This window comes from Equus quagga, chromosome 8 (genome assembly GCF_021613505.1).
Source record: "Equus quagga isolate Etosha38 chromosome 8, UCLA_HA_Equagga_1.0, whole genome shotgun sequence".
In the NCBI taxonomy this organism is placed as follows: Eukaryota; Metazoa; Chordata; class Mammalia; order Perissodactyla; family Equidae; genus Equus; species Equus quagga.
The window spans coordinates 86,287,551-86,303,687 of NC_060274.1; positions in this window are offsets into that span (position 1 = coordinate 86,287,551).

The window sequence follows — 16,137 nt, forward strand, 5'->3', positions numbered from 1 at the left end:
AACAGGGGCTTATGGGACTCAGGCCAGCAGGGCTGTGGGGGTTCAAATGTCAGAGGTCAGTTGGGGGTCAGAGCAGTCAGAGAAGTCTTCCTGGGAGAGGCGTGGTGGGTTGGGCCCACAAGGATGAGTGAGATTTGAAGAAGGGAAAGATTCGGGGACGAGGAACAGCTGACATGAAGTTGGGGCGGCCCAGAGCACATGACCTGTTTGATTGAGTTAGATCTTTCAAACAGAGACCATCCGTGTGTGTGTGTGTGAAGAGGTTTCTCTGGGTTTGGCTCTGCGTTGCTTGACCACAGGAAGTGTCCTGGGGAGAGGGTGAAGGAAGGCCAGCGGGGCCCAGTGAAAGCTCCCAGTGAAAGCCAAGGCCCCAACACAGCCTGGGTGGGAAGATCTCACAGGGCACACGTGAGACTCACACGCGTGTGCCCCCACCCAACCCCAGACCCCTGGTCCAGCTGCCTCCTCGACCGACCGCTGTGTGTGGGCATCTCGCAATTAGTAGGGCTGCAGGCCAGCTCCTCCTGCTGGTCTCCCAGTTCTGTGTGTCTACCCCATCTGCCCAGCAGTTCCCACCGGATCCCATTAGGATATTCTGAAGCCTCAGCCTCCCCAACATCTCCGAATCCATCCTCTTGTCACCATGTCTCTGCTACGACCCCAGGGCTCCTGCCACAGACCAGTTGCTGTTGCCTTGTTAGCCTTTATGGGACACGGTCCACACAGTGGGGATAAAGCCAATCCTGGCACTGCCCGCTTTCTAACTTGACTTAGAAAAAGAATTCACGTTCCCTTCTGCGGCCTATGAGGCCCTGTGTGGCCTGGACCTGCCCACCCGCCAGCCTCATCTTCTGCCCTCCTCTGCCGTGCCTGGCCCTGGCCACACCTGCCTTCTCGGGTCCCCAGAGCCTGGAGCCTGTGCTAGCTTCAGCACCCTTCCTGCCGGGACACTCTTCCCCCAGTGCCGCCCAGGGCTGCCATCTTCACTTAGTCCCCATTCAGGGCAACGTCACCTCCTCCGGGAGGCCCGTCCTGACCACCTGGTGATGTCTCACACTGTCCTATTGCATTTCCTTGTTTTATTTCCTTCGTGGTACTGAGCGGTAATTGCAGTCCATTCTCATTATTCACGGTAGTTATGTTCTATGAAGTCCCCGTGAACGCTGAGTTAGCAGATAAGGAACCCCAGCTCCTACGAGAAATACGGGGTTAGGCTCCCTTGAGGCTCTCGTCACAGCATTTAGTCAACGACTGACACAGAACCTTGTTTTCTGTGTGTTTCTGTTTGTAGACCTTTTATTTAATGTATCTCGTTGATTCATTGACGTTGAGCTCACGGCCAACAGCGCTGGAACCCACAATAGAAGGAAGCTACTCGAGCACCCGGAGGACGTCACAGCCTCTCTGCCCTAGGAACACTACACAGCACTACGCTCGGGGGCCCTTGTAAACTGCCAAATCGCCAAGGAAAAGCACAGAAAAGTTAAAAACGTGGCACTGGGTGGACTTCCAAAAGGACACTTGCTTACAGTCTGAGAGCTGACACAGGAAGGCAGAGCGTGGCCTTGTTGGACCTCAGCTGGGAACCTGTGCATCGGGCCACGAAGCTCTTCTCCACTCTGTGCATCTCTGAGAAGGACAGCGGAAGCACTTTGAGTGGTGACTGTGGGGTACGAATAAATGTCAGCTAGGAGGCAAATTCATGAGTACGGAACCTGCAAAAAATGAGCATCAACAGCAGGTTACGAGATATTTTCATGTTTATTGTCAAGATCCTCTTTGTCTTATTCACCGCTGTGCCCCCAGATCAAACAGGGTCAAGGTCAAGAGTCACCGTAGATGTCTCGTGAATGTTTATCGACTGACTGACCCGCCTCACATCCACACACTCTGTGCCTGCCCCACATACCCACACACTCACACACGTGTCTCAAAGCAGAAAAGATGGGGCATCTCTTTCTGGTGTTCCTCCCTTGGGGCCCACAGGCAGAGGAGAGAAGGAAGATTCTGGAAAGAGCGGGTAGGTGAGAGTCCTTGTCCTAAAACCTTCTGTTTCCCTGTCCTCCTCTGCTTACTGTCAGCCTGTCATCCATCACGGGGAAGGCTGTGCGTGCACGTGTGTTGTTAAACCCCCTCCTGGAGGAGCTGACTCGGGCACATACAGAGTGCGTGCAGCTTGGCTGAGGTCCGTCCTCGGGGTCCTGGTCCTGGAGGACCAGTGCGTGTGTGTGCACACGAGCGTCGTGTCCCCTCGTGCGCAGGCACGTGTGTGAGCATGTGCTGCAGCCCGGCCCTGCCGAGGCCCACCAGCTTCCTAGCAGCTGCAGTGCTCGCTGCGCTGACAGGCCTGTAATCACGGGCAATTACCGAGCCCAGAACTAAAATTAAGGCTGCTGCCGCTGCCACGAGACCTGTTTACAAAGCCGAGCGCCTGGAAGAGCCTCGGGTGGAGGCTGTGCCGGGAGTTGCGACTTGTGGGGAGGACAGAGGTGGGGACTTGGCAGGGAGGCCACCGAGGGAGGAGGACAGCCTCTTGTATTTGTCACGGACCCACGGAGGGTCAAGCACTGTGCTGGTTGATTCCATGCTTCACTTGATTTAATCCTCGCAGCAGCCCTTGTCCCGGTTGTACTGACGCCCAGCCTGGCCGCACAGAGGTGCAGTAACGAACTGCAGGTCAGGAATCGGGTCACTAGCAGAGCCGGGGTCTGCACGCAGGGCTGGCTGACCCCAGGGCCAGACTGCGGGCAGGGAAAGGGGAGCCCTGGGGCGAAGTAGGGGCGGGTCCCGCAAGAGGTTTGAGTTTCCGGTTTCTAGTATTTGGCATTTGGTGTAGGGAACACTAGAAAGAAGCACCTGCATCCATAAATACTCCTCCACCCCACCTGTCACGTGGTCTGCAGTACACCCATGAACACTTCAGGGTGACGGTGGCCCTGTGCGAATCCACGTAGCCCTCCAAGGAGAAACACAGTGAATCGAGCACATGAACAGTGAGTCTTTGGGACTCCATTCCAGGTACGGGGTGGCCCCTCCCCCAAGCACAGCCCCTGACATCATGGGGGCTGGTCTACCCTGTGCTCATATGGGGGGCCTGAAGGAAGATAGCGGAAAGTAGCACCAGGCACGGACTTGTATTCCCAGCTCAGGACCTTTTCCTGCACCCTGGGGCCCCGCACAGGCCCCGGCCCCAGAAGGACCTGTCTGCGATGTTAGAAGGAAGAACTGCCCCCCTACTCCCCTGGACCAGCGTGTGTTGGGGGCATCAGGCAGGGCAAGTTTCCAGGGCAGGGAACTCCTGCAGAGGCCAGCAGTGAGGTAGACGGTGGTCCATGCTGTCTGGGCGGGCCCCTCTGGGTGAGCAGCAGCCCTCCCAGCCCACAGGTCTCAAGAACAACCTGGTTCACTGACATGGGGGCCAGGGAGAGAGAAAGCTCGACCCACAGCTCCCGTATGGGATATGTTGGCACCCCACCCGGCTGGCCTCCAGCCAGTAAGCGCCTTCATCTGACTGAGCAATAAAAATGACAGTAGTGCCTGGGACTGTTCTGGGTGACACGTGCGAACCCTTTGAGGAATTATCCTCCCCATTTTACAGAGGAGGAAACTGAGGCACAAAGAGGTTAAGTAGTTTGCCCGTGGCCGTATAGCTGAGAGGTAATGGAAGCAGGATTTGGACCCAGGCAACCTGGCAGTAAAGACTCTGTGCTAACCACTATGCTATATTGCCTCTCTTGGGTCCCCAAGGTTCCTTGGTCCTTCCCAGGCCAGATACACACAGTGAGGCTGTCCGCTTAGTGGCCATCTGGTCTCTGTCTGAATATGATCTTCCATGGTCCCCTGTGGGTGGCTCTGCTGGGCAGGAAGGTCCCCCTGGAGAGGGTCCCCCTGGAGAGGGTCAGAGCAGCCTCTCGGGAGCATCTGCCTCTTGGGTCTCCTTGCCAGGCCTCTGGGTGGCCCTGTGAGGACCTGAAGAGGACAGTCACATGGCGATGGGCATCCTCACCAGCCAGTCTTCCCCTCCCTGAGCCGTTCTCGAAAAGGCCAGAATGAACCCTCTGTGAGCCCAACCATGGACTGCATTCCGGCCAGCCCCGGGGCCGGCGCTTCACGTTAGCTGGTTATCTTTTTTGTGTTTGGGTTGTGAGCAGCACTTAACATTTTTAGTGAAATGAAAGAGAACAGAAAACAGACTGCATCACGCCCAGTGAGAGTGAGTATTGTTTCACGGAACTTTCGTTTCCATTTTACGCATATATGCACGTTTATGTGGAATCGCAAGGCAAGATGTCTTTCTCGCCGTGGGGGCAGTAAAAACAAGTTTGAGAAACAGTCCCCTAGGTCACCTTTCTCTCTTTTCATGTCCTATTTGGGTTCCTGCATCAACCCCAGCCAGCCCAGGATCCCCCATTAGGCTGAGCCCAGAGGACCCCCTGCTCCCCCACTGCTGAGCCAAGCCCAGCTCGGGGTGGGGGGACACGCAGGGAGAGAAGTCGCCTCACTGGTTGAGTGATGAGGAGAGGGGCCACTGTGTAACGTGTGCTGCCCGTGTGCCAGGCCCTGGGGGTGCATCATCTTTTAAGCCTCGTGAAGTCAGTAGCGCATTCTCTCCATTCCACGGATGAGGAAACCAAGGCTCAGGGAGCTTCATCTGCTTGCTCAAGGTCGTGCAGCTCATGCACATCCTAAGTGGGTTCAAATCCGTGTCTGAAGGACCCTCTCCACACCTGCTTGCGGCGCTGCCTCTGGGCCCTGGGGACCCAGGTAAGCAGTGATTGCTATGTGCCTTGATCCTCCCACTCAACTCAGGGGTCACCTCCTCCTCCCTTCTGGACCCCAAATGGTGGTGACGTCAAGCTCCTGCGAACCCGTTCCCTGAGGGCCTGTGGGATTCTGCGGGTCTAATTGGAAGCAGCTTCTGACTTCTGTGACCCCAGGGCAGGGTGAGGCTTGCTGGGGCGTGGGGAGGGGACCAAGCGGAGGAGAGCCTGGACTCCACTCCACTGAGCTTGTTGAGCAATCCTCGGGCCTGCACATGGGCCCAGCCAGGCTGTCGTTTCTCCCTTTTCCTCTTCCCCAAACAACCCACAGCTGGCCGTGCAGGGCAAACGCCACATTCCCTGTGCTGCGGAGGAAAAATTATCTCACTGGAGCCACACTCCTTCCCAGAGCTGCTGGGAGCCCAGCAAGGCTGCCTCTGGAGCCTCTGGCTTCCCTCCCTCTGCTCTGGCCCAAGCCCCCCGCCCAGGGCTCGGCCCTCAACACTAGAATGTCCTGTCCATTCCCAGCCTCTCCCTTCTCAGAGGCAGGGGTACCAGAGTGAGCACTGGGTTTGGAGTTAGTCGGACCTGGGTTCATGCCAGGGTGGGATTCACAGAAGAATATGACGGCTATTCTACCCCCAATCCCCAAACACTGTAATCCAAAATAAACACAAATATTTGCCAAACTCTCCAGTTGCTCCTCATTTTCCTCAAAGTAAAACGCCAGGGGCCCCATGGCCGACACAGGAGTACAAAGGCCTGTGTTCTCTGCCTCTCTGGACTCTTTTCTTCTTTCCTTCACTCTCTCGGCTCAAGCTGTGCTGGCTTCCTTGTTGTTCCTGCCCCAGGGCCTTTGCACTTATCCTCTCTGCCTGGAGAAGTCTTCCCTCAGAAACCCCCGTGGCTCACCCCCTCACCTCAGTGAGGGGCCCTGACCCACTGGCAGCTTCCGCCCCAGCCGCAGCCCACAGCACGTCTTATGCCACCTTCTCACTTCACATTCTCTAGGGCACCGACTACTAAAATCCTGCATGACTTATCTATCTATCTTGTTTATTCTCTCTCTCTCTCTCCATTAGAATGTAAGCTCCATGGGGGCGGGGTTTCTGTTTAGTTTTTTCAACAGCGCCTGACACAGAGAAGGCATTAGGAAAAAGTTTGTATAAATGAATTGAAATGGAATTAAAATGCGTAAAGAGGTCCAGAGTTCTGATTTCTCCCGTGACTTCCCTGAAGCTTCCGTGTCAAATTCTCTGAAATCAAAGTCATCTAAAGAAATCTTCCTTTGACCTTCCTGTGTTGTTCTAGGCCTTTCTTTGGGTGGGATCCGGCTCTGATTCCTTGCCCTCCTGGGTGCCAGGCCCCGTTCAAGGCGCCATGAATACGGACGTGAACCAGAGACAGCACCCTGCGCTCCTGGAGCTCACAGGCTGGTGGGGAGGCTGACAAGGGACAGGCAGCCATGACAGAAGATGGCAGGGAGCTCCAGGGGCTGCAGGAGGGGATAGTGTCCTAGTCGGAGAATGGCTCGCATGGGTCACTTACCTCCCAGAGCCTGTCTCCTCGCAGTGACGCTGAGCTTCTGGGTCAACCTGAGATCAACGAGCTGGGGGACACGGCAGCACTGAGTGACTCGCTGACACAGGTTTTTAGTTTTGCTCTTCACAAAGAGGCCAGAAGGCAGAGCAGAGATTAGTAAACACATTTTACTGATTTTACCATGTTTGTCCTTTCCTGTGTGTCCCTTCCTCCTCTTTTGCCAAATTTCAGTCACATCCAGGGCTCCTGAAGCCTGCGACCCTGTCTGCTTCATTTTGCCTCCTTCCTGCCCAGATCTTGGCAGAGCCCAGACCTAGCCTTGGTAAATTTGGGTGTTGGGGTTCAGAGAGGGAGAGCGACTTGCCCATGGTCACACAGAGAATCAGCGTTTGGGCAGGGGCTGGGACCCAGGCCTCCTGCCTCCCAGCCCGAGGCCCTTCCATTGCCAGACATGTGTTCTCTGGAGCCCCTGCCTCTGGCCTCGCTCCCCTAGAGGAGGCCACGACCCCTGACCCTGCTAAACCTTCATCTACTCCTCCAGCACCCCTGGGGCCACTAAACTCAGGGCTGAGGGCCTATGGGGTTGGCTGGAGGCGTGGGAGTCCGGGTATAGCTCGTTCTCACTGAGGTCTTTGCACGCCATGGGCAGGACTCCCCACTGCCCTTCCCCTCCGTGCCCTGCTCCCCCCTCTCTGGAGAGCAGCCCTGAGGGGGACCACAGTCCCAAGGCTCAAGAGCACTGATCTTCAGGGCTGGAGGGGCTGCCGTGAAATTCAAAGTCATACCTCTCCCTGCCATACTACAGAGGAGGAAACTGAGGCCCAGAGAAGGCCAGAGCCTGCCCAGGTCCCAGAGGGCCAAAAGCAGGGCCAGGTCCAGAGTCAGAGTTCTGTGTCACTATCAAGTCTGAGAATATCTGCTCTTTTGGGACCTCTGGGCAGCATCCTGGTCTCCTGGTGTCTAGCAAGCCTTGAATGCCGCCAGTGACAGGAGACTCACTCCCAATAGGTACTTTCTCTTGGTCTCTCTCCATTTTCTGTTCTTCTGACCTCTGAACCCAGGCTTTAGAGTTCAAGTTCCCTGCTTTTGACCCTCCTTCCCCTCCCAGCTCATGCTCCTAAGGACGCTCACATGCTTCTCGTCTATCTGTGTTTTCAGAGGGGACCTCTGTCCTCCTAGCACCGCCCCTCTACTCTAACCAGCACACTAGGCTCCAAGGCGCGGTTTGCTCTTCCTTGTCATTCATCTGTTCAAACGTTTTTATTGAGCACGTGTTTTCCTACCTACCAGGTCCTGTTCCAGGCACTGCGGATACACTAATGAAAACGCCCATATATATCAGACCAAAGAAAGACTTGAACAGTCCCTGACTCAGACCCCCATCCCCATCACGGAGCCTCGAGCAGATGTGAGGCCGACAGCCAGCAGGGCGGACTATCCAGGCAATAGCGGGACAGACACCCAGAAAAAGGATTCAGAACGGAAGTGTGACGAGGTGCGTGGAAACTTTACAAACCACTGGCTCCTGTGGTTAGCTACGGTTCCCCTGCCAGGAAATTACAAAGTTGCCCCTTGACCCTCTTCTGGACTCGGAAGCCGAGGAGCCCTTAGGAACATCTGGAACATCTGTTAGCCATCCTCTCCCACTGAGGGAGATGGGGCCAGGGCTCGTGTGGGCCAGGGGTGGGCCCACGGAGGACAAGTCGATCCAGTGGGAGGCCCCACAGGCCTCTTCCTGCTCCTACGTCCCAGATATCACTTCCAGAGCTGGGGCGGCCTGGCCCCTCCCCAGCCTCCCCACAAGACCCTTCTCATTCCTCCAGCCACTTCTGGCCTCTGCGAGTGGGCGAGTCCCACTGGGCACCCCCTTCTGCAGGGCCCAGTGGGCGTGTTGCCTCTGCTGGAGGAGCTCCAGGCTGAGGGGCAGGGGCACCCGCTGAGCCCATGGGAGCTCAGTCCCTGGGGACAGTCGGGAACGGGGTTGTGGGAGATTAGAGTGTGGGCCGGAGCAGGAGGAGGCCTCTTGCAGGAGAAGTCAGGGCTGGGAGGAGCTCGAACAGGAGAGGGCAATGCAGGACATGGCTGAGGCGGAGACAACAGAGCTGAGATGGACGGAAACTTACCCCCAGCCCTGCTCCTGGGCTTGAAACTTGAGGAGGGGAAGTGTTATGGGCTGAATGGGGTCCTCCCAAATTCGTATGCTGAAGCCGTAACCCCCAGGACCTCGGGGTGTGACTGTATCTGGAGATAGAGCCATCACAGGGGTCGTTAAGTCAAAATGAGGTCATTAGAGTGGACCCTAAACCAGCTGAGCGGTGTCCTCATAAGACGACGGACACACACAGAGGGAAGACCACGTGAAGACACATGGAGAAGACAGCCATCTACACTCCAAGGAGAGAGGCCTCAGAAGAAAGCAACACTGTCAACCCCTCGATCTAGTGTTCCTGGCCTCCAGGATCATGAAGAAGTAAGTTTCTGCTGTTTAACTCACCCTGTCTGTGATACTGATTACAGCACCTTGAGCGAAGGAATGCAGGTGGAAAGCTGTTTGCACACGGCCCCGCCTTTGTCTCGAGCATGGGCCCTTTCAGTTCCCATGGAGATCCCGTTGTCCAGACGCTCTGCCAGGAAACAGACAAACACACCTTTGGGATCATACTCCTGGTTTATTACTTCCCATGGATTAGAGTCAAAACTGGGGCAGCTGGAGAGGTTGATATTCTTCATAGAGACAAGGCAGGAAATCAGTTCTCATTGTGAGTTATATTTGCTTCTAGGAATGTAGGAGAAAACCAGACACAGCATTGCCAGAACAGAGAGAGCAGCCAGGAGGAGCAGCCATTGCCTTCCTCGTGAACGTGTAGGGGATGGAGGACCTTCTCCCCACCCGGAGTCAGCAGGAAGTCTACAAAGAAGAAGAATTCGTAAACGTCTAGCAAACGCCTGAGACAGCTCAATGTACAAAATTCTAGGATGCAGTGGGGTGCCGAAACTTCTGAATCTTGGGGGAAGGGTGTGTGTCCGTGGAACAATTACAATACTGAACCCTTTTCTATCTCAGACATTAGTGACAGGCTGTATGTTCTAAGCATGTTACATGTGTCATCTTAATCAATCCTCATAAAAACCCTGTGAGGTAGACCCTATTGGCACCCCCATTTTACATATGGGAAAACTAAGGCACAGAGAGATTACATGATTTGGCAAAGATTTCACGCCTGGTAAGAGGGAAGAGCAACAACGTCAGGTGGAGGAGAGACTTGAAGAGAAGAGAAGGGAGAGGTCAGGGCACAAGGGAGCAGCCACATGGGCTGGTCTCGGAGTCTTGCCCCCCAGTTTGGAGGGACTTTGGGACACTTACTGGAACCCTTCAACAAAGAACTACTTAACTCTTCATCGGGGCCCAGAGAGTATGTAAGCTGAAGATAAGCCCTACAAGACTATTAACGAGGTAATAAGAAATGTCAAAGTGGAGCATCATAAACAATGGTGCGCGTATCTTCAACATTGGGGGACAACTTAACAAAACATATATCCATTACCCACTCTTGGTGTATTGCCAAAGCTTCTTCTTTGAGCAGGAGTCCGCTGACTGGAATTTCAATTCGTCTATTGTTTTTTCGTAAACCACAACCACGGTGCCTCATCTTTGGTCTCCTGTTCTGGTTTCTTTATAGAGTAATGAGACCCTGGAGACCCTTGTTGGGGTGTCATAAGGGCTGGGGACACAGTCTCCGGCTCTCTTTCTTTCTGTGCACAGAGTGGGATGGCCCTTGCATGTCCGCGTGAGGTTAGTTGCGGCCGTAGGTCTTACCTGGACCGGCAGAATGTAGGAAGTGATGGGGCCACTGCTGGGCAGAGACTTTAAGAGCCAGCACATCTTCACCACAGGATCTTTTCCTTCAGCCTCAGTCCCTGGCAGAGGTCCAGATATGGGCTGGACCATCAGTCTGGGGCCTGCAGCAGAGCCCCTGCTAACAGTGACGGCCACGGGGCATGAATAAGAAGAAAACACCGTGTGGTTTCAAACCACTGAGGTTTGGGGAATTATTTGTCACTGCAGCCTGGCCTATTTCCTCCCACCTGACACGTTCAGGAGGTAATTGGAGTCCAGTCTTAGTCAGGACCTTGAGATGTATTTAGATCTATTTCTCCAGGGTTCTAGTATGGTCTCACTCGGACCTCATTTCACAACAATGCTTTCTAGCTATTTGCTGTTACTGTGAGATACCCAGGCACCCCAGCCCTTATTCACGATGTTGTTTCTGTGGTGAAAATGTGCAGCTCCAAGGAGATACCCACTGTGCATGCACAAAGGCAGCACCCATGAGTGTGGTGATCTGGGGCACCCTGAGGGCAGGAACAATGCCCACCCCTTCTCCTAGATCTGCCCCCTCTTGAGAGAGACAATTCACCATGTGCCATGGGCATTGCTGGAAATTCCCGCTGGACATGCCAAGAATGCAAGGTCCTGATCACCCTCTACCTGGGCCACTCCTCAGGGTCATTTTCGCCGCGAGCAACCTTGACAGATGAGGTAGCATCTCCCACCAGGCAAAGAGCAGGTTTCCTTCCACTTTCTACAAAAGTGGGGAACCTCCAAACTCAGTGTTCTCTCCTGTAACACAACCCGCTGAGAGGCCTGCCCATAATGGGCCCCTCCCATGGCCTTTGTGGGATTTGGGTGGCCCAGGAGAACCACAGCAAGCCACCATGAAGCTCTGGCTGCTGCTTTTGCCATGAGTAGCTAAGTCCTTTGTCCCTGACCCCGGGAGTCTGGTATCTTTGGCAGCACCCACCATACTGCAGGCTAACCTGTGATTTTGTAAATGGGGTAAAGTCTCAGACCCTGCACTGTTCTTGACACTCCCAACCCCAGCTCAGCACAGGACTGGGCACGTCGTGGGCAGTGAGGACATGTACTCCTCGCTCGCTGAGCTCGGCATCCGGGAGTCTCAGGGCGGTCTATTCCATGCCTAGTTCTCTGCTGGCCATTTGACTTCCTGGGGCCTCAGCTTTCCACTCTGCAATGGAAGCGACAATCCGGGACCCCCAGTTCTGCTCGGGGCTGTTAGGTTTGGGAGTCTGGGGGAAGAGGCCTGGCGTTCTCCGGTCATCACCGGCTGATTTCTGTCTTTTCTTGAGATGAGGCCAGCAAACTTGGACTCCTCCCAGAGAGGCTTAGGAAAGAGGAAGGAAGAACTTACTGTTGGTGCGAAAGGAGGAACGCGGCCAGAAGAGATGCAGTTGGCTGCGGAGTCTGCTCTTCCGAAGGTCCACACAACCGGGATGGGGCTTGCATGTTCTCATGAGTCGGGGCTGGACTGTGTGCCTCCCAGTGCTCTGTTTGGAAGGGTGGACATGACACCCACCTTCAGGGAGCCGATGGGAAGGACTTGCCTTTGTTTCCCGGGAAGGATTTGGGTTTGCTTCATCAGGGCAGCGAAGGGAGATAGAGACCGGAAACAAAGTGACACGCGTGTGCTGTCTCTCCCTAGGCTGTGCTGGAATTTGCTCCCAGATAAACCCATAGCAAAGCCAGCGTGCATTCATGCATTTCACATTTAATAAATCTAAAGAAAGTAATTCAGTGTGAAGTTGAAAAAAAAGGGAAGGGACAATTATTTGAGTAGTGTCTTTGATGTGGCCTCAACGACTGCCCCAGGGGGCACATATGCCCCTGCATCCATTTGCTACACGTTAGGGAAGGCAGCTGGCTTAGGGAAGACCGGTTAGCGTGTGCTTGCAGGTTGGATGGGGAGAGAAGAGGCCGTGGGTGGCTGCAGCCAGTCAAGGGAAGGAGGTGGGGGCCTGAGCTAGGCAAGAGAGGAGACGAATGAGGGGACACGATGAGGTCTGCTTCTCAGTAGGGGGTGTGGAGGTTGACTGGCTGTGGGGACCTGCTTCCCCTCATCTACCACACCTGGCTGAGGGCTTCCTTTTCACAGAGGGTTCTTGGAAAGTTGGCCCCTCTAGTCTTTGGTCCTCAGGGCAGGGGGTCAGGCCAATCTCAGGAGCCCAGCCTCCCTGCCCCCCAACAAGGAAGGGCCTGTCACCAGGAGAACAACAACGCTCCGGTGTCCGAGTCCTCATTTCACTTGCAGCTGGGCGCTAATCCAATTGCTGGCTTTAACCTAATTCTCCGTTGATGCTCGAGTCCTTTGCCTGCCGATATTAAAACTCTTTTCATTTAATTGTGCAGAAGATAGATCCTTCTCGGCCGTCAGGTGGTAAATATAGACTAGCTGATGTGTAGCTCTAATTTCTTTCCTGGCAGGCCTCCTGCAGCTCTGAGTAATTGGGGACCAAGACACTCTGGAAGGAAGGGGCCAGGAAGGAGAGGAGAGAGAGGCGGACCGGGGGCTGGGAACTTGGCATGGTCAGGAGGTTACAGATCAAAGGTAGTGGGGCCTGTGTTCTCATCTTGATCAGGATGTCCCTTTCTACAGGGCCAGTCACTTCTCTCCCAAATCTCTCATGTGACTGGCATCCTGACGTTGCATGAGAATTGAATGTTTCCGAACCACGAGTGACCAAGGTGGGCGCTGTCCCACTGTAAAGAGTATGAGAGGTCATGGGACCCCCCTAGAGTTGGGGGCAGGGAAGGGTGGTCCGGATAAGCCCTCGTGATCTCATCACAGAGAGGTCCCCTTTAGTCTCTGTGCAGAGTCACAAGGAGCCCCACAGAGTCATGGCTTTTGATGCACTGAGACCCTTTGAGACATCTGAGTGCAGCGCCCTTGTTTGGGGACCACACCTGGTCTCCCAGGAAGGCAAAGAAGAGTTGGTGACAAAGCGCAGGCCTCTTGATTTCCAGCTCAGCGTGGAACGTGATGGCTGCCCTGTGTTCCCTTTGGGAGAGGGCGCAGTATCACAGTGAGACCCCAGCAGCCATCATTAGCAGGCTCGGGGGCCTCTTCCATCCACCCAGCAGAGGCCACCTGAAGTCGCACCTGCCCGTCTGCTGCATTCCCTCCCCTTCCCCACACGTATACAGGGAAAGGCAGGACAGACAGAGACCGTGGGGCCAGGCAGTGGGTCAGGGGCAGGGCCCCGGCCTGTTACCGACTTCACACCTGGTCACAAGGAGGCGGGAAGCATCCCGGGAGGAACCACTGGTCACCAGGGACTGACCTCTCTGGCAGCCCAGCCCTGGCAGTGGCTTCCCACGAGCTCACAGCTTGTGGAGCATCCCTGGGCTCTGGAGGACACAGCATCTACTCCCTGGGGAGGGCTGCTGCTTCCTCTTGGCCACCTGCTTGGCTCCCAGCAGCTCCAAGCTCCTTGTGCCTGACCACAGGGGACCTGAACTCTCTAGACTGGCCTGCTTCCCCTGTTAGAGGCTTCGCTGCGCCTCAGCTCCCGAACCTCTCCCCTCTGCCACCCCCAGTCACAGGCAGGTGGGACCCCAGATGGCCCCGTCCTCCCCTCTTTCCCTTCCTGCTTCACAGCAAGGCGCACAGCCAGCAGTTTCTGAGGCTCCTCTCTCCTGAATCCCTGGGCGATTCGTGGAGCTCCGTCCACTTCTGGCCCGGACACTCCAAGCCTCTCTCACTCCACCCCAGCTCCATCCCCCCCCCCCCCCAAGCCTGGCCTCTGCCCCCTACCCCCTCTCTACCTGCGGAGCCAGGAGATTCTCCGGTGAGGGGAGGGCACCCCCGGGGCTTGGGGCAGCTGCTGAACACTCGGACCAGGAGGTCCTGAAGAAGGTGATCAGAGTGGTTTCCAACCCCAGCCCAGAACCCCACCATCCTTTCCTTCCGAATTTGGAGCCGCACCTGCTGACCTGCCGACCTGCTGACCTGCTGACCTGCTGACCTGCTGACTTGCAGGTCACTCTCTTCCACAGCATTTTTAGCCATGATACTGGCAGGACATATGACTGCTGGAACATAGGGCCAGATGGTCTAGTCACAGGATCCCTGCATGCCAGGGCCAGAATGGGCCAGCTGCCCAATCCTTCTGTTCAAATGAGGAAATTGAGGCCCAGAGACAGCAAATGGGAGGACGTGTTTGCGCCGGCTCACAGTGACTCCATCCCGAGACCCTGGCTTCCTGACTCCAGTCTGGACTCTAGACATTTCTACTGGTGGAGTTAGAATGGTGGGGTGCTTCTGAGCATGGGAGTCAGGATGACAGAGTGCCATTTCCAGCTTTACCCTCTGCCAGCTGTGTGACCTCCGGCAAGTTAACTGACCTCTCTGGCATCAATTTCCTCACCTGTAAAATGGAGAAGACAATGGTTTCCACCTCATGAGGTGGCGTGAGAATGCACTAGGATGATCCACTCAAAGCCCCAGCAGAGCACCGGGCACGTGGTAAGTGGTTATTAGCTCTCAGGCAACATTCGGCTCCACTGGATCGAAAACGTACATAAAACTGCAGTGAACCGCAATGAGCGTTAGCTATGCAAGCGACGTGCAGGCATTTAATTTACTCCCTCGGAAGACTGAAGGGTCTGCGTCAGGGGACTGTTTGGACGGCTTTTCTAGAAAAAGAAGGTTGCACAGATGTCGCCTTTCCCTCCATAGAAGTCTCCCAGCCCAGAGCAGGGGTGACAGTCCTCCCCTCATCTCGAGGCTGCCCCAGGGAGCAGAGGGAGCCGCCAGAGTCAGGACGCTGCTGGTTCTCCTCTGGAGGGTCCAGAAGCCCAGGGCTGCCCTGACCTACAGCCCATCTCCCCAGAGCAGGGTACAGCGCAGGGGGCTTCGGTGCAATGCATATGCCCCACGGTCAGGCCCTGGCAAGGCGTTAAGCAAAAACGCTAACGCTCACTAGGGCCAGAACTAGAGGGCGGAGAGCGAGGCACTCGACGGGAGTGCAAAATTCAAGAGGGATCCCAAGCTCAGTAATCAAGATAAAAATATTTTAATGTAATAGTTGAAAACATTAAAATTAATTTAAAAATCCACGATAAACAAAATATCACACTTTTAAACCAAGACAGGACCTGCCCCTGCAGGACCCCGAGAGGGAGTGCCTCACTCGCCTCACACTGGTCCCCTCCCTGAAGCTCAGGTCCCTTCCCAGACCAGAAGCATCAGACTCTTAGGGACTGGGTCTGACAGAGGTGCTATTTGGGGAAAGCTCCGCAGGGAATCCTGCTGTGCAGAGGGTTTCGTACTCCCGCTCTGAAAGAAGGAGCGAACGCAGGTCTGAGGGGTGCAGAGGGGAAGGAAGGGGCTACTAGTGGCCCCTTATCGAGGGGCTGCAACTGTGTTAGAGTTTTGTGCAAATAGACAAATAGTGGCGCATCTGCCAAGGACACTGAAACTCTGCTTCTGCACCCTCATTCCTTTGGGGCTTTCTCTGTGGGCTCTCTTTTAGAATTCAGAGGCTCCCAGAATGACCGAGCCATACCGTTCATCGGCCTGTTCAGTCTTGGAGGACCCTCTGCTCCACCATTTCCACTCCAGATACCAGGGTCCTTCTCTCTGTTCATCCAGATCCTATGCCCCAGCCTTTTAGGCCCAGTTGTTTCTCCCGGGAAACCCCTCCAGTTCCAGGATGTCTCCCTCTATTCATTTCATACGCACACATTTGAGAACCGACTATACGCCCGGCTGGATTATGGACATACAAGGATTGAATAACATTGTACTTGGGGAATTCAAAACAATACCAGCGTGTAGTTAAAGTTAAATGGTACTAGAAGGTTTAGAATGAAAAGCGGCAATCTCCAGTCCACTGGTCTCCAAGTTCAGTATCACCTCTATGCTCTAATCACCCTTAATTCTTTTGGGTGTTTCGTCTTGTATTTAACTCCATTTTTCTAAATATATGCATACACAATATATTTTTTTTCCACAATATTTTTTGATTTGTCACTTTT